At 52.6% G+C, this 26,122-nt stretch overlaps 1 protein-coding gene across 1 annotated transcript in view; it reads right to left on the reverse strand.

Annotated features, from left to right (window-relative positions):
* The window catches only part of SLC7A1 (solute carrier family 7 member 1), a 65,021-nt gene extending 40,215 nt beyond the window's left edge, over positions 1–24,806 (reverse strand). The window contains exon 1 of the mRNA XM_072976065.1: positions 24,459–24,806. The gene's annotated coding sequence lies outside the window, so the exon portion shown is untranslated. The remainder of the gene's footprint in view (positions 1–24,458) is intronic.
* Between the last annotated feature and the right edge of the window lie 1,316 nt (positions 24,807–26,122).

Below are 26,122 nucleotides of genomic sequence, written 5' to 3' on the forward strand. Positions count from 1 at the left end.
GTAAGACAATCTCCACTCTATCTACACAAACTGCTTATTATATGTAAGAGTCATTTTGCTTTGAGAGTTTCAGGAACGTGAAATTAGCTGCTGTTTAACGCACCCTCCCTACACCCACTGCTTCGTCTTCTGCTGTTCCGTTAACACTGTGAACATGAGCTCCAGTTTCAATACACGGCTTAAATTTTCACGGTGACAGGGCACAGAATAATGAAACTGAGGAAGACTGAAACATGTGCTGGTCTAAATAACATACTTCACTTAAGCTTCTGGCTCACACCGAGTAGGGGAGGGGTGCCTCCACTCAGCGTCTGCGTACGGTCCAGGACCTCGGGGAAAACGGGATGGCTTTAACAGGGAATCCGATGAAAGTAAAAGATCATCTTGCAGCAAAAACCTGTGACCAAGTCCCTTGGCACTAGCACAGTATTTTCTAAGACCATCAAGGTGCACAAGCCGGGTGAATAAATCAGTGAGGTGGGGAAGAGACATGCCCAGCTTGGGAAGCTGGAAGGAAAAACGCCTGGGAGGCAAATGTGGGGGATCTTCCTGCACTGAGTGCCCAGCCTTTTGTCTGCCCAGGCACCCCTGGCAGGTGAGTTCAGGCTGCCCTCCAGCTTTTACAAGCCCAGGGACAACTCCCTGTGGGCAGGTGTCTGCCCGCCCCTCTCCTCCCACGGATGCGTCCCTGGCGGCACGGCAGCTCCAGAGAAGCCTCAGAAGACGGATGAGCCTTGGATGTGACCAGGAGTGTGGCCCGGGCCCAGGACCCAGGAGCCTGCCTGCGCCAGCCCAGCAATTACCAAAGGGGATCGGGCAAGCACTCGCAAGCCTTGGCCTCAGAATTTCTGTACTTTGATGGGCTAATTTGTTCTCCTGGGGCTAAACCGCTGGCCGTGTGTGCAGTCCTACAAAGGGAGGCAGCCAGCGAAACGTCACGCAGGGAGTGGCTGAGCCGCTCTCCCAGGAGAGCGCACCGCGCACCTGCGGGCTCTTCAAAGATGGCTCTGTCCTCTCGTTTTCACCACCAAACTTACACCAAGTTTCTTCTCCAGGAGCTTTTTGAGAACATTTTCACTTGCAGGGAAGCAGTCCCAACAGGCTACACGTGAAGCAGAAGAGAATCAGGGCACGCTGGTGCCGGGAAGGAATCAGGAGATGATCTAAAACGTCCCAGCCCGGCCTTCCGGGACACCACCCTCGAGAGTCTTTGCTGGAATTTGTGTGGCACACGTACTATTATTCATAATATTGTTCCTTAAAGGAATCCACCTTTTCATAAAAAATTTTTTAAAGAAAATTCTGTATTACCCTCATAAATGGAGCACCACCAACAGCGATCTGACATCGGATATTAAACTCAGCCCCATCACCGACGGGAGGGCCATCTGCTTCCTGCAGGGACCCCGATGGGTGAGCCCTCCGGGGAGTGAGCCCCAGAGTGTCATGTCTGTTTCTCCTAATATTCGTAAGAATTAACATACTGTTAAGGTAACAGTGTTGGTCTGTGCTCTCCCTGAAATCATCGCACACGCAGCATTCACTCAGCACAGCAGGGAAACAGGGGTCTGGTCCATGAGCTGGCAAACCACAGCCCGTGGCCCATTTTTGCACTGACCTCGAGTTTCGTGAAGTTGGTTGTTTCTTGCTTTTTGTGAAGATTATTATTTGACATGCGTGGCCCCCAAAGCCTAAACTATTTGCTATCCAGCCCTTTTCAGCCCCGTTTGCTGAGCCCAGATCTCACCTATACCTTTAGCTACCTGTGAGGGGACCCCAGCCCAACTGCACTGACTGACCTAGAACCACTGCATGCAGGTCCTCGGGCTTCTAAGTAAATGAAGAAATTTTACCCAAGAGGCCATCAGTGAAATGCTTTCAGAATGGGCCTGAATCCAACCATTTCAACTTCATTGTAAGAGCTGTTTCATCCAAAGCAAAGCAAACGAGGGGCGGGGTGGTGCGGAAGCTGCACAAGTCCTCCACCTCGTCTCGGGCCTCCTCTGCCCTTGGCCACTCCCCCTCCCACCAGGCTGGGCTCATCTGGGTGCCTCCTCACCAATTCGCGCACCGGGGGCGGGGAGGACGGAGGCCCCTCTGTGGGAAGATCACCCTCACTACTCCAGGCTGCTGGCACCACCGGACCACCCGGACCCCCTGCCCCGCCTCTGTAGGCAGCTGTTTTCTTAAACTCACCTCTGATTACCCCATTTGAGAGGGCTCTGTTCCCTGCAGGGGCCCTGATGGCTACAGCCTTACATCCTGAGTAAGCTCTGGATGTTTGCAGCTGCTGCTGCCATCTCAGAATCAGCAGTCCAGGCCCACCCCGCAGACAACACCTCTATGATGCGGCCGCACAGCTGGACGGGGCTTTGAACCATCTGGTGGTCCCTCTTGCCTGTAAAGTGGGCAACACCAGACACACCTGACTCTCAAAAATGCCCAGAGATTTTAGTATTTTATTATAACAACACATTGCATTATAAAAAGATATTTTTTAAAAATCTTCAATTTAATAAAATCTGAGCAGCTCATGTGTGACAGACAAGATGCTGGGTCTTGCACGTGCATAAAAATCAACAATCAATCCTCACTTTATTAACGAGGCGCCCGAGCCTCAGAGAGCCTCCGTGGTGCTCCCAGGGCCTAACCGGCCAGCATGGGAGTCGCCAGCCCCAGAGACCCACCTGGGGTCACCTGTGCAGCTGACCGAGTCCCCCAGTAACCACAGCACAGCCACCATCTGGCCGTCCACAGAAGTCCTGTTGACATTACACAAATTAGGTCAAAAGAAAGAAAAGGTCAGGACTGGGGCAAGGCGGAGGGAGGAGAGAGGAAGTTTTCTGACATAAGACGGAAGCTCCCTCACAGCCGCACCCGCACAGCTGCGCCACCTGGATCGGCCCACAGAGTGGAAGCGCCTCGCAGCCCCCGCCTGAGGGGCACCCCTGGACAGGTGCATCACGGTGTTTTCACGGCACAAAACGAAATGGAGGACAGCCTCAGGATGAAAAGACCGCCAGGGCTCTGGGCACGCGGGCAGGGCTGGGGCAGCTTCCTTACTGATCTGCTGAGCTGAGCGCACGTGGGCTGGAAACACTTCCCCTACAGCCCAGTTTGCATCTGCTCGCTGACCAGAGGGATCAGAAGGCCAGCTCCACCACCCACCATGCTGGGCGAGGGCGGGCAAACAGCCTACCCGGCTTTAAGGGGTTAAGATGCCAGCCTCGCTCACCTCCCCTACAGTGCCCACCCCTTCCCCGCCTGCTCCCCCGCTGGAGATCTGGGAGCAGAGAAGCAAATGGAGGTTAAAACCTCAAAGAAAATCGGATTCAAAATGTGGGGGGCAAGTGACTTCCGTCCTCGGGCTCCCCTTCCCCCTCACCGCAGGGGGAGGTTCAGATGGACAAACAGGAGCAGGCACGAGGGGCTGCTGGCACCAAGTGAGCCCTATGCGTTCACTGCGCCTACTCTTAGCTTCTCATCTGTCAGAGATCTGATTAATAACCAGCCCGGGAAGCACCGTGGAGGCTAAGCAGGCAGCCCGCACGCGGACTGCATTTACTACAGGAAGAGGCCCTAACTGAAAAGCACTGTGCAAATATGTGGCTTAAAAAGTAAGAATAAGTTCCTCGTTTGGTTTATCTCCATCTCTACTAACTCAGATGGTTGAAGGTTTGGAGGGCTGCTGTCTTGAGATATTTAAATTGACCTGAAACTATTAAAAATATAAATGTTATGTATAAAATACATGAAAAAATATATAAATACAAACATTATAATTGAGACTGAGGTTTTAACCACTGATTTCTATTTTTACATATTTAAATACCGTGGTTTCTGGGCCGAAGTCGCCCACGGTGTGCGTGTCAGGGGCTGGCGGGGACCACGGCCGTGGAAGCTCCGCGGTATCCAGGGGCCGGCACTGCTCTGGGCGCCTCCCGCACAAGTGAGCGGGTCCCGAGGTGGGGCCGTGGGTCACCCCCGGCGACGCCCCGGACTCAGGGCCCTTCGTCTGTTTGGCTCTCGTGCCAACTTTGGACGCTCAGCTCTCGTTCAGGAAGTGAGATGCTGCTTTACCGGCTCTCGGTGGGGCGGCCACCCCGGCCTCCGCTGTGACCTCGGCAGAAAACTCGTGCCCAGTTGGGAGGCCACTTTCCACCCTCTGGGAAGCCTGGACGCTCACAAAGCCCAGTTATTTGTTTTGCCAAACTGTATATACACTGATTGGAAATGTTTGTTTCCGTGTCCCACTCTACGTCTCTAAAGACAAATGATTAAAGAATACTTTCAAGGGCATTTTCTTCCGCTCATCCCTTCCAGCCTATTACACCAAGCAGCCCCACTTCCTGCCTTTTAACTTACACTTCTGTCGGCGTATCATCCACTCTTCTTTGTTGACCTTTACGTGTACAAGGCTGCTTCAAAACCCTTCTTCAAAGGAAAGGTCGAAGTGAAATGTCACCGGGAAGGATGCCAGCCGGCCAGGGGCCGGGGCGCCCTTCCCAGAGCTGAGCCCACCTGTGGGGTGGGGGTGGGGGGTGACAGGCACCAGAGGCAGGAGGGAGGGTCTGCAGCCAGACCACCTGACCTACCCTGGTCACCACCACACCCAGTGAAGCCCAGCCCACCAGCCTGGGCCCCCCTGCGCCCTGCATCTGAGAGCTGCTTGCAGAGTGTTCACCGCACACACCCTGTTAGGAACTGCAGGTGACAGAAGAAAGTTCTGTGGTCCCTGCCCGAGAGGGACTTGTAATTTAACAAGGAAGAAAAATTAAATATTAAAAAAAAAAAACATGTAGGAGGGTTTCCAAAAGAGGGAGGGTTGGGAAGCTGAACAAAACCACTAAGATTACTGCATTTGGACAATGGGACAAGACAGGAAAGAAGACGGATGTGACGGGGGAAGGAAGGATGGACAGGATACAATAAATTACTGAAGATCAGAGGCAAGAGATGGGAATGAGTCAAAGGTAAGCTTAACATCTCAAGCCTGGGTGACTGAGAGACTGAGGATTCATAAAGAGGCAATGTCAAGAAAAACAATTTGGGCAGAGAAATCTAAATTTGGGTGTGGAAGTCCTGAGTTCAAGGTGAGGGTGAGACCCAAGTAAGATGCTGTGACCTGCTGTTCTGACTCCATCATTCACTCTCCGCTCTGGTTTATAAAATACCAAGTGATGAGAGGTACACAAAAGAAGTGAATTAGCCAATACAGGAGATCAGTGCTGGTTCAAGCTCGTGAACCAGCGAACCAACCGTACCAACTAGAAGTAACACACACCCACCGGCAGAAGCCAGCAGAATACGCCGAAAACTCAAACCTGCAAAATTTGATCTAGAAAAATCAGCTTGAGAGGAATAAAAGGCACAAAGAAGGAGTGGCAGAAGCTAAAGTCACCGGAATCTGTTATGGACAACTGGCTGGTACATGCAGAAAACCTTTCTTGGAAATCTGAATGGAATATAATTTACCCTGATGAGAATAACTTCAAGAAATGCAAAATTTAAACAGTCTCTCTGGGCTCTAAAAACTTACTTAATGACTTAAACTGAAGTTCACTTGGGGAAATATTTTCATCCAAAATTCATCTGTGATGATCTTTCTGATTAAAAACTTATATTCACAGAGTCAAAATATCCTCAGGTGAAACAGTGTGTCAAAATGTCCTGTGTCGGGTGGAACACATGGAGGTGCCCGGCACACAGCTGGGTGGGTGAGCATCTGAAGCCAAGCCTCCAGCAGGGGCTGACGCGGGGGTCAATGCTGACAGAGGTCAGTGTGGACAGGGGTCCGTGTTGATGGGGAGGGAGCTCCCGGGAGGGAGGACGTCTGCTAAGACACCTGTGGGGAACAGCCTCATTCTTAAAAGTCCAAGGGGGAAGCATCACTCTAAGGAAGGGGAAAGAGCAACTTCAAAAATGAGTCCAAAAGCAGACGGACTTCTCCACATGTCTCCCCGAGGCCCACGTCCTCACCTCTCCAAGTGAGCCAGGAGACAAAACAAGGCCAGACCCAACACAGGACGGTCGCGTGAACAACACGTGATGGTTTGGTAGAAGTGGGTTCCAAGCGTAACATAATTATGTCCCAAATACTGCCAACAAATATTTTTTAGTGTGAAAAGTTATACTGAGAAAGTATTCACTGCTTATCTACAATTCAAATTTAACTGCATGTCCAAGTTCGGCTGGGCATCCATCCGGGGTTTGTGTTTGCTCAGGCTGGTAACCTGACCTGGGTGTCCCACCCCACACCCTCTGGCCCCTGACCATCAGCAGCCAAGGCCTTTCTGCAGCCCGGGTGGCAAGTAGAGACCCTCTCACGTCCTGTGCCTGGAGAAGGCTCCTGCCACGGACCAGGAAAAGGGGAGAGTCTGGGGGGAAATGGACCGGCCAAGCGTGTGAAATATTTCAGAGAGACGACGGGGGTGGGGCTGACAACAGAGTCCTGGAACCGTGTCATTAGAAGGAGACTGTCCAAAAGTGAGCAGTTTTAGGAGGAGCTCTGTTCTCAGAGGGATGAAAATAGGTGCTGAGTCTGATGCTTGAGTCGGCTTCACCATAAAGAAGTGGGTTCCCGGCCCAGGCCTGCGGGGAACCGCACGGAACACGCCCCGAAGGCCAGCACTCTGGGAACGCCGGCCGGCGCGTGTGGGCACCAGCCACTGCCTGCCTGTTGAACGGGCGAATGAATGAACGAATCCTGTACTTCTCAAACGGCTTGCTTTGAAATCTGAAATCTTACACAAGTCACTGAAAATCAAAGTCTGGGGTGAAGCTGCCGTTCCCCGGCACTCCCCACGGCAGCTACCGCTCTTTGGTCTCTACCCAGTTTGTGGGCTGAGGGTTATTTGCAGTACGAATCACAGGCGTCCGGGCTGGGCCTAAACCAAGCTAATGAACACAAACACCTGCTCTTCCACGCGATAAAGCACGTGTTAAGATTCACACGCGTAAGCAGAAGAGAAAGTCCACCACCTCCCAAACGAAAGCCAATCGACTTCCGAACGCATTCTTCCCTGTGCCCGTTTATGTAACTGCTGTAGCTGGTCTTTAGCTACGGGAGCGCTTAATCAAACAAACATCTGAGAACACCCGAGCTTTCTTATTTATGCATAAAAGTATGGTTCAGGCCTGCGCCGGTTTCCCTTGCCCTGCGCTGGAAGAGATCCCAAGGACGCCTTATCAAAACAATAAACTTCAAAAAGAGAAGACGACGGACGTTTTTAAAAAGAGGGTACTGTATGCGGCTTCTAATTTAGGATAATTCCCAGCATATTTTGAATTTTTATAAAGCATCCTTTATTTGCTTTGCTGCTGTGAACTTCCCATTCTGCATTCAAAGGCCCTCTAATTTAGAATTTACAAACACACTGAGCCTGCACAAGTGAAACCGGTGTTGGGCTTCTGCACACGCCACCCTTGGCATCAAACGTGCCCCGTGCTTCTGCTGCTAAAGGTTTGGGTGTAAAAGCGAGTTTGATGTACAAATTAAATGAAAGGTTTTTCATACCAATTCCTGAAAAATTTAAATTCAAATGGAGTCTATGTTCTTAGTACCCCTTTTCCCACACTTGGCCCAAAGGAATACAGCTCTGTCCTCACGTGGTGGTGGGGGGTGGCGCTGGTGCCAGCTCTGGTAGCCTGTCACTGTCCTACATGGAAGGACCTACCAGCCCACAGCTCCCCATTCAGAGCTGAAGACACACTTTTATTATTCATTTCCACCAAACATCATTAATGCTTCACGTTGCTTAGCGCTCCTGTGAATAAGAGCAAAAACTCGTAGGACTGGCAGCGTCAAGGAATAGAACGCTTTCTGCAGGTGGGAAGAGCCACACCACTATCTCAGACAAGACTGAGCAACGTTCTAACAGCAGGGAGTCAGCTACCCAATTGACACAGCTTTAACCTCAAGGGTCAGTCACTGCACTGCATCACTGTTTCTTGGGGTCCCAAATTCTCCCCACTTTCTAAAGGCTGACACCAATCCCAATCTCAGATCAGACCTATATGCTTCGTGGGGCTGCAGATATGTGAGTTGGAAAGGAGCGGATCCAGCCACTGCTGCACCTGTGTGGATGGCCATACCTGCTCTGCTGAGGAGCCTGGTCACACGAGGGTACTGCGGTCTTTCCAGACAACAGATTCACCATCTCTATCGATGTCAGAAAGTAAACAGGAGGATGAGAAGGGCAGACAGAGGGAACGTGCCGCCTGTACTCAAAGCTCAGGTCAGCCACCCTCCTTGGTCCCCAGACTGCCCCGCAGGTGGGGTCCATCTGAAGGACGCAGGTCCCCCGGCTGGAGCCCAGGCCTGTGTGACACCAAAACTCACGCTCCTCCCGCTGCCCATCCAGGCGGCTCTCCGTCAGAAGAGCCCTCGCCCCGGCTGCTTACCTCCCCACTGCTGACTTTCTTTATTAATCACCTGAAGTTAGATGCCAGTATGAAACTTAACGAATTATCAAAAGAAAGACACAAGGCCATCTCTAGAATTCAAACAAAACTCTGTACATGATGCGGTCTTCTGTTCCTGGAGCCTGACGTGGCTGAGGGCACAGTGAACCTGACAGTCAGATGGGGAGGCAGGTCCCCCACCCGGGGCCTCTTCTCGGTGCCGCCCTGTCTCTGGGGCTGACTTTGCTCCCGTCAGCAGCCCGGTGACCTGGCTGGACTCCAGCTCTGATCCCATCCTCCCACCCAGCTGGGTCAGGGTGAGCCTGAGCAGAGCACCTAGCTGATGGGCTCCCACAAGCCGAATGCTCGAGCCAGCTCCCAGCACCTTGCCAGAGCAGCCGGAGAAGCGAGCACGGGACCGTGAGCGCAGGGCTGCGGACCCGGTGGAGGAGAACACCCTTGGGAGAGCAGGAGAATCCTCCAGGACCTGGTTCCAAGAGGGGGCTCCTAATTCAGACGAGAGGCCTGTGCCTGTCGCGGGGCCACAACTCACTTTCCAATGACCATGGAATGTGAACAAGACAACTCGGGTGGGCACCTTGGGCACCAAGCTTGCCTTGCTCCTCCTCTGAAACGCCACGCAGTCCGGATTTGGAGAGCCAAGAATGTAAGAAACTGAATCTCGGTTAAACTTGGTCCTGTCTTTGGAGAAGCTGACAAAGCGCGCTTTGTACGTAGGCACGTCCCATGACAGCACTTCCAAGATTCGTGATAAACCCCAATCCCCCCCAACCCCACCGCCAGCTCCCACGTGCCAGCCGACTGCGGATAACGACCTCCTGCTTTGTCCACTCCCCCTTCCGCCTCTGCCCCTCTGGTCCTGCCGGTGACCAGCTGCGGGAAGCACTGCACGCCTGTTCTTTGCGCTGAGACATCTGGCAGTGCTGACCTGTCGGGGGCCAGCCGACCCCGCAGCTGGCCGGTAAATCCGTGGCTCGCCGCGCCGTGGCCTGCAGGAGTTTTAAGGTCAGGTCACATCCCTTTCTTTCGGCTGGTACCTCTGGACTGGGCAGTCCCGGATCTTTCGCTCAGCCCTCTCATGAGCTCTCTTCCATCTCCAAACAAAAGCCGAGGCTTCTTTGGGATTTGCAGACTAGAAATTTCCCCTCTCCTGTAATACAAATCTTATCGGATTTCTGTCCAGAGAGCAGATATTTAAGACATCTGAACTTCGGCTCTACAATTGAAGTCTTTTTTTTTTTTTTGCAGACTTGACTGTTTGCCATCCTTTGTCCTCCTTTGACCCTTACGTGAACTTGGTGCGCACTGCCCAATACAAGGGCGTGCTATTTTTATATACACACATCTGTACAACCACACAGGAAAGCTGTCATCGCCGATCCTGCCCACTAATGCAAACCCAAAGGACCTCGGGCAGAAAGCTCTTAAGGAGGTACTTGAAGCCGAGGCCCAGGAACGGCACTGGGGGTCCCAGCGTCTGTCTCCTGGCTGGTTTACCCCAGACGCAGCCAAGGCTGAGGGGCCACTGCAGAGGGAATGCTGCGGGACGCGGAGAGAAATGTAAGTCCGGGACCATCGGGTCTGGTCTGCTATTTCCTCCTGGAAGGCAGGTGTTCCGTCCACCCTGAGGCCCCATCCTTGCTGGAGAAGCAGTGACCCCTCCGCGTCCCCCGCACTGGCTCCCTGTCACAGCCCGTCAAAAGCAGTGAACTTTGAAGAGCAAGGAAGGACCCCTCTGTCGTTCTCACACCTTTGATACCACCTTCGTCTTCATCCCAGTATGTCTCCCAGAGGAGACGGGGGAGAAGCAGAAACAGGAACGCTGTGAAGGATTTTCCAAAAGAAACGCTCCCGGCAGAACACAGCTCTTCCTAGAATCCCAGCCCAGAGCTTCAGCTGGCCTGCTCCATCCTCATTCAAGTTGGGTGGGGTGACGCGGGCAAGCTTACTGTCTTTCTCCTTTGATGGGGCCTGGATACGTTTTGTGTATGGCTGCCCGGTCCTTTTAAAAAAATAACCTCTCTCAAGCTTCCTCCTTGGTGGGATAGTTTGGGACTGAAACTTCTCATGACCTATCCTGACATTCCAAAACCTCTGCAGGAGACTCCCCCCCACCCTCCCCCCACCTAGCAGGACACGGCTGCCCCCTTCGGAAGCCCTTACCCTTGCCTACGGGTAAGCACCATGGCGCTGCATCACACCATGATACCCATGGTCCAAGGCTGCTCGCTCCTTCCAGGGGTGCGCTGGGGAAACACTGTTCTGACCAGCACCGGCTGTTCGGGAGTACTCCGAGGAGGGCATGCAAGTCTGGTGGACCATGTGGATGCTGGTTACTTGGTATCTTTGTTTTTGTTGGTTTTTTTTTTTTTATAAGAGCCACTCTGCTCCTTCCAGATGCACATGTCAATATTTCTGGGCTCACAGAGGCAAAGTGACACTCTTAAATCTGGATCTTTGTCAGCGTCTTAACACCAGACCTTCTGCTTTCTACCTCATCAGGTTCATCCTGTTCTCGCTCACTCCCACTTTTATAGTTTGGACATCAAACTGCTGCTCAGAGATTTAGTGGCTCCGTAATCATGGATCGTCACCCCTTTCCTGCTCAGGGCTGGAACCCCCAAAGTGAGGGGTTCCTAATCCAATCTCTCCCAAATCCAGAAGCAGGAAGCGCAGCCCTAAGGGCTCAGTCCTGTTCAGGGTCACTCTGTCTCTGGACTTCCAGCCAGGCTAACTGAGGGGGCGGCAGGCCTGGGGGCACCTGGAAGGGAGGGTGTGATGAGTCCCTGGGGGGACCCCAGCGCTGGGCAGCAGGGGACAAACGACTCCAGCCCTTGCCGCTTTCCAGCAAGCCCCAGCTTCCCTTACGTCACCACCTCTTACTCCCAGCACATTCATAAACACCCCTCCGTCACGTTCAGACGACCCCCCAGCACGCGGGGGGAGCTCCTGACTTGCGCTGGATGGCGTAACTGCCTCCTTTACAGACATTCTTCACACCTTAAACCAGGCCTTAATTTCCCCACTGGCTGCTTTGCTGAACTATCAAGACACATCCCCTTAGGCTGATGGATTTTTCCCTCTCTGCCAAGGTGATGAGTGTGAAAATGCTAATGCACTGCTCATCCTAACACCTGATGAGACAAAAAAACGTGCAAGTTTCTAGAGACAGAGAAGTATAAGAAAAATGATTGTAAGGCAGCCTCTACCTTCCTGTACAGGGTGCCATGAATTCAGTCTGATTTTCCCCCAAGAAACAAGGCCTTGGTGGGATTTCATAAAGCAATATAGGCAGGATGCAAAATGCAGAAGCCACCAAAGGCTACAGATTCATGGGCAGGGGCCAGCACCCCCCACCCCCCTCACCCTGACCCTGCCATCACCACCGCCGCCCAGGAAGGCCCTGTCTCGGCTCGCAGGTTTTACAGAAGTGATCACAAGTCCTAACTTTTTTTTATACCACCCCCAACAACTCCCAAATTTTAAAGAAAAAAGTAAATGATGTTCTTATATACTATTTAACAGAAAGCCTTCTTTTTTTTTTAACAGAAGAACTAATGAGCATGTGAATGAATGAACCAGATACTACAGCAAAAATAAAAATCAAGTCAACTAAATGTAGTAACTCTCCATTCTCATCGTTTCTCCCCTCTGTATTTCCCTCGTGAGAAGGAACATTTAGATCAAGAAATTTCAGAGAACTTCCGGGCATTTCCACAGCATTTGCAGTGAAATGTGGGGAAACAGGACCACTTCAAAGCTTTTTGAGAAACTGATCTGCTTTGCTGTCACTCTTACCTTAAATTTCCCAATGCAAATATGTGCACTAGGCAGGAAGCCTCCACCTGGATGACAGTCAAATGCAGCCAAGGGTCGTCCCCTGACTATTCAAAGGCAAGTGGCCGAGGCCACGCCTCTGGGGTGCGCAAGGCAGATGGACCCACACCCGAGCACCCGAGATTTCCTTGGAACCAAAGTGAACCACAAGGGGGGCGCAAACACCTGCACGCCCTCGCAAACCCACGCCCTCCCGTGCCAGGTGGCATCCTGGCTTAAGGTCTTCCGGGCAGGGAGCCGTGGCACTGCCAGGCCCCGTCCCTCTGCACAGCCCCCCCTTAATTAAAGGCGCTGACACCCCGTCTTCTGTCAAGAACGTCCCGACTGAAAGAGAACAAGCAGCAGCTTCTCCGAGCCCAGCTCGCTTCACTCTGCTTCACTCTGCACAAAGTCACAGCCTGGGCCCCTGCGCTCCGAACCCTCCAGAGGCCGAGGCTTAACCCTTGCCCCGCCGACCCTAATTAGAGCCCGCATTCCTTCACCACCAGGCAACGTTCTCAACTCGTTTTACACGTTTAACCCTCAGCACAGCCTCCGAGTCGGGACTGTTCTTTCCCACTTTCACAAGCGGGGAACGGAGGCAAGGAGCTGCAGGCGGCGGCGCCTGGCGGCACTGAAGTGGAGCCCGGGTGGGGGCGCGGAGTCCTGCCCCTTCCTGCTGCTATCTCTGCTCCTCCTGCTTCTCTGGCGGGGGCTCCACCTCTGCACCCTCTCACCACTTCTCATCTGCACTCGGTGGCGGTGGGTGGCGGGCAGATAACCCAGTCCCGCCCGTCCCAGCCCCAGGGCACCCAAGTCAACGCCCTGGGACAGCAAGACATCTCTGGGCATCTACTCAACACCAGGCACTGCTCCCGGTCCCAGAGCCGCAAAGGTGACTACACCCAGGCCTGGCCTCGGGTCTCCTTGATGAGGTCCGGTTCCAGCAGCTTATAGATGCTGGCTACTCAGAGAACCTGGAAGCTGTCCCCAGACCTTCACACACAGCCCTGTGGGCCAGTGAGCTCCCGGGCAGGCAGGGGAATCTGTGTGCCCACACCTGTATCGATGGTCTAGACCCCTGAGGTCTGACTTTAGGATGTGAAAGGCACCATTACATCATGCAAACGTCACTTACACAAAAGTATTCCTCTTCTCCATCCTAACCCCCTGCCCCGGCTGCCTGTCTGTCTCACCTGCCTGCGTGGACCTACCTAGACGGTTTTCAGGTGTTAACGGAGGGGTGACAGCAATAACCAAGAAGTGACACGCACAGCACAACAGAAACAGCTCCTGTTTTGTGTGCTACGTTTCCAGAAACAAAATACAACACAGTCTTGCCCTTAGGTTTACATTTTTATTTTTATTAGTGGGGGAACAGAGCCAGCAGCCCCCAAGAAGCTCCAAATCTCCCACCAATCTAGAGGCTCCCCAGGGTGATTCAGCACGAACTCCCATGCAGATCCTCAAGGCAGGCAGGTTAGCAAGCCGCCTAGAGCAATAGGAAAGTGCTTCCATTCGCGGGAGGTGTGTTCCCAGACTCACCGCCCCGAGCGGTTTACGGTGGCCACGCCCTTGCTGTGACTCATCAGGCCACAGACCTGACAGTCTTTCGGTAATCAGGCTCTAATCCTAGCACAAATTACACCTGATAATTTTCAAAATTCTGATTGCATCAAACTCTGAGACTAGCAAGACGGTCTTCCCAGTTCAATACAGACTATTCAAAGAATTAATGAATGTTTTTGCCCAGTATCTCCCAAGTTAGCCCTCTAGGGAGAAAGAAATGTCTTCCAACAAAGGTTAAAAACAAACTAACAAAAAACCAAACCAGCTGCTAGAAATTTGAGGTTATAGATTCATGGGGGATACGTTATACAATTACAATTGCAGATTATCCCCAATTTCACATAATATCAACATAGACAACAGCCTAAAGTCAAGTTCATGAGGATTCTTCTTGCACACTAACATTTGGTAACATTTGTAACTTATAGAGGAATGTTTAAAAGACTGTAAATTAAGTACTCTGAATTCTCACAATAAAAGCACTGAGAAGCGTAGTAAATAAGCCATGAGAAACTGGGACAGGCACTTGTACATTGTTTCAATGAGCTCCACAATGTATCGTGCTCTGGTTTTGTTGTCCCTGTGCTCTTGTGCCACAGAATCAACTCCCTTGATTTACTATTGTTTTAAGAATTACATACACAGGCTTGTCACTTAAAGAATATTTATTTTCTAAGCAAAAAAAAACCAAACCACTTCTCAAACAAGGCTTAAATTTACATAAAATCCAGTCAACCTCTTCAAGGAGAACTATTTAACGGTATGATTGCTACAGCTAATATTATATTTTCAACACCCCATTCAATTTTAATCCACCAGACCCGAGAGTCCAAAAATTAATATTTCTATTAATATCAATAAAAACGTGTACTTTCTCCCCCTTCATCCCACAAATCCTCAACTCCAAGAGGGAAGGCTCACCTTTCAGATGGATTCTTCCTTAAATCACACCAAATAAAATAAACTCAAAAAGAGTCAAAGCTCTGAAGTTAACAAATGTTTGGGCCATCTCTGAAAAAAATCCCACACAGCCTGACCTAGCCACATTCAAAACACCAGCGTGTGAGGTCAGCTCAGGACAGAGCTGCCCAGGTTTGCATCAGCAGCAAACCACACCGGGAATCACACAGATCCCGCCTTGTGCCCCTTTGCCTTCTTGGGACTCAGCACAGAATAATGTCCACTTCAGCCAGAAACCCTCCACTCACCACAAAAAGAAACCTCTACCCTCCAGCTGTCTTTGTCCAAACCGGAGTGGGCAGGGGTAACTCCCACACCCTGGGATGTTAAGTTTCAGCACACCAAGGAGGAGGGGAAGGTGGGCCTGCAGGCCAACACGCCCAGGCCCACCTGTGTTTGCAAACGGCAGGCCGCCCCCGGAACTTTCTATAACGCAACAGGAAAGAGTAACAATTATCAGCCTGCACTCGCAGGTACAAGAAGGAGCTTCATTCAGTCTGTATATAAACAGTGCACCTGATCAAAGTGTCAGTATATTTATTGTAGACTGAAGCCAAAGACGCCTGGCAGCCACCACCCTCAGGAGAGCCAGGGCGTGGGCACCAGCAGCCCTGCCCCAGCACAGCCTGAACACAGCCACCCCAAGGAGCTTCCAGAACCCCGTGTGGATGCGGCCCTGACACCTGAGTCCTGCATCCTTCCAAAGGAGGAACAAAAACTATCTCCCCAGGAGAGGTCCGGGCTGCTGTAACACGGGATCACTGAGACCCGGCCTGTTTTCAAACTAACCTATATTTTGGGTAAGGATGAGATGCTGCATTTCTAAAGAATTCTAAAAATCAGAAACAGGGCGATGTACAGCCTCCTGGTACATGCTTAGCAGTGCTGATGGTCAAAGATGAGAAATCCTAAGCAAATTAGGCAAAAATTCTCAACAGGGGAGGTCAAGCTGGCACAATGGTACACCAGCCAGAGTATGTGAGAAGTTGTCACCTTACCCCACCGTGAGGGTGCCTAGTAACCAACACAGGAAAAGCTTCTTAACATCCCAATACCCTAATTTCAACATGACCGGATTATTCCAAAAATAGAAACATCACAGTCACTCATTCGCAGTATGCTTTACACCAAAGTACAAAATGGGGCACGTGTTTGTACAAAAAAAAAAAAAAAACCAACCAAACAAAAAAACCCCAAATTGAGATGCAAGGGCAGAATTACAACAGAAATGTAAAATAACTCATTGTTCTGTGCACTTCCCAGAATTATGCTATTTAGCTCAGACATTCTCCCTTTAAAATATACTGCCTTTCACAAACTACAAAAACAAGTATCTGTTGAGCACTAGTTCAGGTGTTACACACCCAGCAGTGAACAAAACAAAGCCTGATTTTAACATGGTTTTCTTTCTGTGCAAATACATCCACCTCATTAAGATAACACAGAATGTGGAAAACTGCCTCCAGATCTTTTTCACTTTTACCAGCAAAGTTTTTCCCATAATCAAATGTTCCTTGAAAACATCCCTTTTATTGGCTATATAATATTCTACCACAGATGGTGTCATCACTTATCAAAAGGTTTTTCTACATGCTCAACCACCAGCAGATAAAAACACAAAGGAGGGACACTGTTAAACACAGAATGTTAGACTCAGATTCAGGACCATAAAGAGGGGAAAAGGAAGATACAACCTTACCGTGGATCACAGACCCCGGGCCGTGGACAGGAGCGCAGTCACACCCTCCCCGTGGGCCACGTTAAGGCCTCATTTGTGAATCTCCCTTTATAAGCCCCACTCCCTCTTTGATCCGAGAGAACATTGTCTGCACAGAACAATACGTTTTCATTTCAATTTCCCTTCTTTTCAGGAAAGGAAATGTTTGCGCTTCAAAGGGTTTCTTTGAAGAGCAGCCTCCAGTCCTGGCCTGGCCAGGTTAGGGGTTCCGTGGCCCCAGCAGGGTGCGCAGAGCCTGGGCGGCTGCCCACGGCGGTCCCTCCCCGGGCCAGCTCCTTCAAGGAGAAGGTCTGGTGCAGGAGAAGAAAAAACAAACACATGGAAAAATACTTGGGGCTTTTGATCATGACCTTCAGAGGCCCCTTTCCACATACGGCACAGATTTCACAGCTCAGGGAAACTGAGGTACAAACGATGGGGTTCCATGGACAACGTAGTCACAAAACCGGTCCAGGAACCAGCCGCCCTCGGTGAAGACCCCATCCAGGCCAGGAGATAATGCAGCCCCTCAGATGCTGCTGGTGATGACAAGGGGGACGGTGGCTTTGAGAAGTGAAACTCGTAAGCAAGGTCCACACGCTTCATGCCACAGGCTGAAACCTTCCCTTGGGAACTTGTGGGCAGCGCAGTCGCTAATAAGAAGCAAACTTCACAGCTTTGAATTCCTCCTCCTTTCCCCACTGGCCCACCCGTAGGGGCCCAGAGGTTCCACAGCCCGTGAAACAACCAGGAGCTGGTCTCCAAGGGGCCGGGGCCTTTCTCCCCATCAGGGCCCAGGCCCATCCCTACCCTCCACTTAGTCTAGGAAGCCAGGGGTATATGTCAGACAAGAGAGGACCTGCAACACTTCTTTTCAAGTCCTGAACAAGTTCTGGGTGGATCTCCACCCTTCCCCACCCCGAGGGGTTAAGTTCGCCAGCTCAAGTGGGCAAGCGCCCAGGCGGTGGGCAGGGGCGGAAAGCCATCCAGACAGGGCGCCCGCCTCTCCCGCCACCCGGGGCCTCGCTGGAAGCTCCCGCCCTGCGGGCTCAGGGCGGGTCTGGGGGGCCCCGTCACCACCCCCTGCAGCCCTCCAAGCTGACGGGGGCCCCCCAGACCCGCCCTGAGGGGGCGCAGGAATTACAGGTGGTATTTACTTCTTCCTTCTTTTCCTTTTCTGTACTTTCCAAATTTTTCACGATACATATTCTAACTTTTAGGAACATTTTTTCTTAAAGAGGCTTCTGAGATAGAAAACCAGACCCCCCCCCAAAAATGCAGATATAGGTAAAGGACATCATTTGGACAACTGTAAGTTGAATATGGACTGTGGACTGGAATACAATGTCGTATCAATGTTAAATTTCCTGATTTTGAGGTCATGCTGCAGTCACATAAGAGAATGTCCTTATTCTTTGGACACACACCGAAGCACGCGGGGCGTATCAAAGGGCTTCATGTCTTCCACTCACTCTCAAATGGCTGAGGAACAAAACGTGTGGATATATGTGTAGACAGATGAACTGACTGTCAGGAAAACAGAAAGAACCGAAGGAGCAGAATGTAAACAGCTGGTAAATTTGAAAAAATTGAGGAGCTCCTTGTAACTCCTGCAACTTTACTTTCCAAGGGAAGGAAGAAAGGAGGTGAAGATGAAAGAAGAAAGGCAGGAAGGGGGGTACACAGGTCAGTATCCACAGCCTCACTGAGAGGCCGAGGCCACGGCCGCAGGCGCCCTACCTGCGCGCAGTCTCTCCTGGGGAGACGGCTCTCGCCGCTATGCGGGCTCAGACAGTGGCCTCCAAGGTTTCTGAGCGTGTCAAAGAAGCATCTTCCAAGGCAGGAGACCCCTCCCCACCTCCTCGCACTACAGACATCAGCAAAGCAAGATCAGGGGCAGGACCACTGCCTGTGGCCTTGAGGAGAAGGGGTACCAGGAAGGGAGCCGCTGATCCCCAGAGCCCAGTTCCCACAAGACCCCCTGCAAAGGCTCCTCCCCCCACCGGGGGTGGAGGTGGAGGTGGAGGAGGTGGAGGAGGTGGAGCGCAGAGATGACAGACGCAGATAAATGAAACAGGGCTCCCCCGCGGCCCAGGCAGGAAGTTCCACGTCCAGCCGTCCAGCCGGCTCCGGTGATGCGGATGCCAAACTCCTGACCCAGAAAGAACGCAGCCCACGCTCGGTCACACACACCATTTCCCAGTTCAGGCCACCGGCCAGCACAGCTGTCCCAGGGACACCAGAGCTCCAGTTGTGCCCAGAGCCCAGGGCTCTGCTGCCAGGGCCCAGAGAGAAAAAGATGTGCGTTCAAAAGAATCGGGGCAAAAGGAGAAAAAGAGCTGGGTGCTGTCCAGCGGTGGACGGCCGGCTCCCACACGTCTAGGGCTTGCTCAGAGCAAAGAGCGGTGAGGGGCCCCGCATCTTCAGGCCTGTGTGCCCGGCTCAGGGCCTGGCGCGCCCCGGGCACATGGAGCACGGCCCCAGTAGTGGCCAGAGCCCCGGGTGCAGTCCACAGCCCTAAACACCCCTGGTGCTGGGACTTGGGAGCCAGACCTCTGGGTGCAAATCCTCGTTCTGTCACTTACTCCTGACCCCTGCTCCCCACCCCCCAGCAACTTGTGTCACTCCTCAGCGCCTCCATCACCCCATCGGCCAAACAGCAGTACTAACCTGAACGGGCGGCCATGAGGGTGAAATGAAAACACAGACAGTGCCGAACACGTGGTGAGTACTACCAAGTGCCTGTGAGTCTGGCCTTTACTCAGCCCCAGGGCCTCTCCCTTCCTTCCTACGTGGTGTAAGAGACTTTGGCTAATGGTAATCAGTAGGCCGATAAGAAGATACAGAGAAAGAGATCATTTCCAAGCCGATCTTAAAAGGTCATCCCGAGCATCCTCGTGGGCGGGAAGATAGCAGCGACAACAGTGATGAAACACCCCTCCCCGCTCACTGCTGCCCCCGCCCCCCCAAAAGGGGTCCGCAGGGCCCCTCAAGGAAGGGGTGGGAAAAGATGGCATACAGAGATGGCCCAAGTTTAAAAAACCCAAAGGCCTCAGGGTAATTTGGACAAAATGTTTGGGGTCAGGATTACTATGTAACCCGAGTGTCACAGAGACACACGCACACACTGTCATTCGCGTGCACACACACACATGCGCACAGACACAGGCAGGCAAGCGCCGAGGAGGGGGCCATGAGCTCTGCTTCCCGGAGGTGTGTGGATCTGAGACCTGAGGGACCTGCCCCCACACCCGGGGGGCACTCAGTCCTCAGAGAGTGAAGGGCTTCAAGGTCCCCCGGCAGTCAGAACACAGCCCCAGACTGAGGTCCTTCCGCAAGGCCCCTTCCCATTGCAGCAAGAAGGCCACAGAACACCCTTCAGGACCCCAATGGTGAAAGGACAGTGGTGAAGAGAGCCCCCCGGGACTAAAAGAACAAAAGTCTCACCCAGAGAGACCCTGGACCCAGGTCCACATGTGCCTCAGAGGCTCCAGTACCGCCCCCTGACACCGCGGCACCACACCCACCCCCTGCAGCGCAGACACAACTCCAAGGAGAAGGGGCCACATTTTAACACCTTGGCAAAAACGGGAGAGCAAATTACAGCTGTTACAGATTTTATTTTTCTCCACATCTAAATCAAAGAACTGAGCTTCCGTTCCAACATAATAGCTAACGTTTGTTAGGCGCTCAGGATGTGCCAGAAGCTGTTAAGCGTAGAACTTGGATTATTGCCTCATTTAAATCCTCTCGACCTATAAGGCAGGCACTCGGAGCCAATCACCATGCAGTCAATGTGGAAAAGAAGTGAAATGCGGCTCTGAGAAATAGCTTAGGAGAGGCGCTTATCCTAGCAAGTGGAGCCCGCTCTGGGGCCCGGCCCTTTCCGCAGGAGGGCCCATGGCGTGTCCCTCAACCCCGCAGTGCATGGCCCGTCGGAGTGCGGGTGGCCCCGGGGGCAGATCCTGCTCCCCGGGAGGCCCGAGTCAGCACGGCTACGACACAGAGCTCACTGCGCACGGAGCGTGCGTGCTGAGCACAGGACCCTGTCCTACACAACTGGAAAAATACTCGGTTGTCCTCACATTCAAGAACCTTATCTACATGAATATTTGGAAGAAGGCACTGCGGCAGGAACATAATGTTTAGGAATCAACTGCCCACGGCCTCCGTGCCTCCGGAGGGAAAAGGTGACTCAGGAAAAAGGGAGACGATGTGGAAATACACACTGTCCTACTAAGCGAAGGACATTCTTCCTCCCACCTCCAGATGACCCACCTCTCCATAGCCTTTAAAGGCTTCCCTGAGCTTGGATTTCTGGTTGCCATTAGAGGAGTAGTAGGCTGGCAGCGGAAAGAACCTATTCCATGAAAGAATCTACATGTACTGGCTCCAGTACCTTTATTCTTTCACATTATTTGTTTCATCGTCACAAGGCTGAGGGAAGGCTTCCCCAGCCTATAGGCAGAGCAAGTCTCCAGGGTTCTGAAAGTTTAAGCGACTTTCTGGAGGCTGCACCCACAGACGGCCGCAAAGCCCGCACTCCAGGAGCCCCTGGGAGGTGCTGTTCCCGGCACCGGGACCACCTGCCCTCCGCCTCTGGAAGCAGCATCCTTGTTTCAGGGCGATGATCTCAGGCTGCACTGAAGCTGTGAACCCTCTGCTCCACACAGCTCTACCTCCAGTTTGCACGGTTTGTTCACCACCCGGCAGTCCCCACTGCTAACGACAATAACCGGAGGAAAAGCCAAGTGAAAGACTGGAGTGCGGCAGGATGGGGGACTGTATGCCGGAATCTGTTCCAACGTGCAGAGCCTGTGTCCCCTGAGGAATGAATCCTGACCAGTGGGTGAGGCAAACAGCTCCACCCGCTGCTCTGCAGATGTGGCAGATCTGAAGGAATGCCTTCGGAGGGAAACGAAAATGGTTAGCAGTCCACCAGATCCTTTTACCAATTTGTTGCCCATCCCTCCAGCAGATTCACAGGTGGCAAATGCAGTAAACCCCCCCATGGTAAATTGTGATTGACTTTGAACAAGTGCAGGGGAAGTTATTTTCGAAGCAGCCTTGCAGTTGGGAGAGGGCGATAGGGATTAGGGAGAAAGAAAAGCCACCGACGTTTACCACAAGGCTGACCATCTGCCATGAAACATGCTACCGCTCTATTCTTTGACTGGAAGAGACCTAAAACCTTGGCCTGGGATCCAATGCCTGGGGCCTCAGGCCCAAGAAACCCCTGGAATGCAGGAGCCTTGATGGCCAGGAATGAAAAAGCAGGCACACCCCTGGCTTTAAGTCCCCATTCCAGCCATGGGACAAACCCATGGCCAAGATGCCCACGGGAGGGCACAGGGGAGCAGAGGGAGGCTGCGGGTAGGAGGCCAGAGCTGCATGAAAGGGCCGTGAAAAGGGCAGAGGCCCCACCAGGAGCAGGAGGCTGCAAGAGGGGAGGGCTGGCTCGACCCTGTCCCTTGAGGATGGAAGCACCTAAAAAAAGTCAGTTACGACTTTTAAGATGTCCATCCCCACATGCTCTCTCCCCAGCCTCACTAACACTCTGCTCCACTTTGAGTCACATTCAGCTACCTTCAAACCTCACGTGGAATCCACCAGCCAACCCTGCTGACTCTACCTTTAAAATCTGCAGATAGAGCAAGTCCACAGCCTGCAGCGGGAGCACAACTCAACGGGCTGACGTGTCTGCCATTTCCACCCCAGTCCAAGCTGCCATCCTCTCTCACGGAAATGACATGTGGTCACTCTCTCGGGTGGAAATCAGTTGGGCTGGGGTTTTATTCCAGACTTTAGTTAGGACCAGTCTCTGAACTGGCCTCCCTGTTTCGACACCTGCCCCTCTCCCCCCCTCCTCCACAGGGCCTCTGAAGTTATCCCTAAACTCCCTGACAGCCTCCCATGACCCCTCGCCTCATGGCCCACGGGACCCAACTGGAGCAGACAGTGGTGGGAGCCCCAGGCTGGAGGGGCCAAGCATACAGAAGAACATCAGGGCCCTGTCCGCAGGGCCTGCTTGGAGTGAGGACCAGGAGCCAGGTGGGAGGATGGACATCTCAGAAGACGCCTCTGGCCCAGAGGAAAATGTTTCTCTCTGTAACAAGGACACACTTATTCCTGTTTCAAATTCCGCTCTGGGGTTAATAAACCAATACCTCCAAATATATAGTTAATAATGAAAGGGATTAATTCAATTAGACATAATGCCAGGCCCTCCAACATAATTACATATTTCTACTGGCCTTAGTAGAAAAGAAACTACACACTAGAACAGTCAGTAAACATGTGTTTAATTCCATCAAAGATTGGAAGATTATACCAAATATAATTAACATGTGTCTTAAAATTCAAACTCCCCGAGATCAGCAATCTCATCTTTCAAGCCTTTTTTCCTCTGAAGCAAATAATTATATTCATAAGAGTACTCATGTGGTTCAACTCAGATATAAACAACTGAGTACATTTCTGATCTCTATTAAGTCTCATCCTGTTTTGTAAGTCAAAACTCCTTTGACACTTTAAACTTCTCTGTAATAATTAAACATGATCTTAATATGATAAACTTTGAAAAACTATTTTAATCCATTGTTGACTTTGTCCTCTAAATTTCTAATCTGACTATATGACTTAAGTAAGACCTTTTGTTTTAATGACAAAAGGGTGTGTTCATATAAAAATAATAATTTCCACTGAGACCAACTAAAAATATCAGGGGGATAAATGTATCATGGTTTCCTATCGTCTAAGCCAAACACATGTGGCAAGAAATGTTAAGATAAATCCCAAAGAAATGATTATTAAAATTAAACACGATTAGGAAATTCAGCTAGAGGCCAACATACACAGTTCTATTGGGCAAACTTTGAAGAGCTCATTTTAGGAAAATTCCCAACCCTCTCCTCTGTTAACAAACCTGGAACAAAACCCAACTCCAGGTTACTTCTACACACGAGAGCCTGCCGGTGAGTATGGGAACTGTAGTTTTCCTTCCAGAAGTCACATGTCTGGCTATCCTAATCACACAAGTCAAACGCAAGCCCTATCTAGTTCCCACAGCCACTGAAAAGGGGAAGGAGCTAAAGCAGCTCGCGGTGGTAGCACTACAGAGCAAGTGCTGCTGTGTACACACGGCTTTTAGAATGACTGCGTGACCTGCCTGGCCTGGGAACTTTCGTAGAAAAGAACACGCAGAGCACAGGCTGTCTTGGGGAAGTCGGAAGAACTTCCTCCCACGACACACCATCTGGAAAGCTTGAAAGATCCCACCCTTTACGGGCCAAATCGGGTCACGAGGAAGCCCACCCAGGGGAAATTCCCATAAGTAACCCCAGCGACCCAGACTAGAGGTGTAGATGGGCCGGGGTGGGTCCGTAGGTCTAGGGAGCAAGAGAGGTGGGCGCCGCGGCCAGCGTGCGGGGTGCGCTGCGAGGTCCCCTGCCCGCCACCTGCCGCGGGACCACCCTGCCGCCACCGGGGGGGCTCCCGACACGCGGCGGATGACACATCGTGGACCTCGTGGCGGGGCGGGGTGCTCCGCTCCGCGCCATGTAAGGGAAGGTCTCCAGATGCCTGCCGGCCCGGCGCCCGCTCCCCGCCCCCTGCCCACCCCGACCACCCGTGTTTCCCGGCACCCGGGCTCCCCGCAGGGCGCGCGGGGCGGGCATCCCCGAGGCGCCAGGTCGCCCACGCTTACTCACTCGGTGTTGCATCATGCACCACGCCGCGCCTTCAGGAACCAAAATGGACTCCTTAGCGGAGAGTGCCGCATGGGCACCGGCCCGCGAACACCCCCGACCCACCCGGCCCGCAACCACCCCAGAGGATGCCAGCGGCCCCTGCGCGGGCCCCGCGCCGCTCCCCGCGCCGCCCTCCACGACCCCACGCGGCTTCAGGGTCCCCCGCCCCAAGGTGACCCGAACCCGGGCAGCTGCCCCGGCGCCGGCGGAGGCTGGGCACTCACCAGGCTGGCGGGCAGCGGGCGGTGGGCTGCAGGCAAGAACGAGGGTGGACGGACGCACGAGGTGCTGGACTGACGGACGCTCGGATGGAGACTTGGCCGGACTGACGGACGCCCGGGCGGAGGCGCGGCGCGCGGGGAGCAGGAGTGGGGACTCGGGTAACAGATGCCGGGTGGCCGTGTGCCCCGCGCGGCAGCTGAGCGGCCGATCACACCTGCCCGCGCTGACTGAATGGAGTGTCTAGAGCGGGCGGGATCCGGCGCCAGGTTTCATCAGCCGCGCCCCGCGCCCCGCGCCCGCCTCCCGCGCCCGCCGCCCAGGCCCGCTCGCGCGCGTCACCGCCCGGCACCAATGGCAGCGCCGCGCGGCCGCGGCTCTGAGCCCGGGAGGCGGCGGGGGCGGCGCGGGGGGCGGGGCGCCGCAGCTTCGCGCGCCCCGCTCCCCAACCTGGGATTCCCCCGCGGGTGGGCGGGGCCTGACGACGCGGGGATGGTCGCCCCGCCCCTCTGTTGCCATCCCTCCGCCAATCCGCGCTCGCGGCGCGACCGCAACCTCTGGTCCCCAGCGCGCGGACCCCGAGCTCGCGGTCAGCTTGCCTCCTCCAAAATTAAAAGATAGGGGATGCCCTTCAGGGTTTTTTGTTTTTTTTTTAACATTATTATAAATATTCATGTCTTTGTCATTGGAATGTTTTATTGCTATTCCCTTCTTTTTAATAAACGACTTGTCCTTGCCCCTTGTCAGGAAGGGCCGGAAGCCTGAATGTGCCGGTGCCCCTGGCGGTGGGACCAGCACACCTGGCCGACGTGCCTGTCTCAGCGGTGACTTCCGGGCTACTCTCCCGGAGAGGGCAGAACTCGCAGTACCGAGTACCCGGGCGCTCAGCTCAAGTTCCCGCTTTGCCGTCTCTTTGCTCCAGAAAACCCAAGTAAGAACCACAGTTTTAGAGATCTGGTAACCTGTTACATGAGAGAGGTAAGAAGGTCATAGATGAATCCTGTCAGCCCCCTCTGACTTTGTAGAACAGGGAAAATGATGGCTTAGTGTCCACAGCCTTGGAATCCTTTCCACACCCACTAGCAACCCCCACAAATGTCCTTGGTCAGTAATGGAGGTTCGTTGTCCACCGCTGAGTGCCACACTCTGTTGGAATTACTCTAGCAATTTATAAAGCATGTAACTGCTGGATGCTAGCTTCAGAAAACGTTGTAATGAGAACACAGAAACAGGCTTGTATTTGTAAAGAACCCTGAACAGTGGTTGGCACCATAGTTAAGCTGTTGTTTTAAAACAACAAATTCCAGTTTCAACTGAACGATGGTGAAGTGATGCTTTGAGGTTGCATTAAGGAGGTCTCCTGTGCGGGGGCTTTTCCTGAATCCCACACGGCCTCCTTAATCTGCTGAAACTGCCGTCAGAGGAGCTCCAGAAGGAAGTCTGTTGTGATTCAGGGACCACTGGCTTTGCCTTTGCACTTGATCTGGGTTTGAATCTGAATTCTGCCACTCCATTTCCGTGTGGTCTTCTGCAAGCTACTTCACCTTTATTTGGACCTTATATACCTTATATTCTTACCAGGGTATCCTTTAATGCTTGAAATATGATTGTGGGATTTTCTGTTTAAAATTCTTGGCAGTAAATAGAATTTAGTAGATTGTAGAGGCGG

Source organism: Vicugna pacos, chromosome 14 (assembly GCF_048564905.1).
Source record: "Vicugna pacos chromosome 14, VicPac4, whole genome shotgun sequence".
Classification (NCBI taxonomy): domain Eukaryota; kingdom Metazoa; phylum Chordata; class Mammalia; order Artiodactyla; family Camelidae; genus Vicugna; species Vicugna pacos.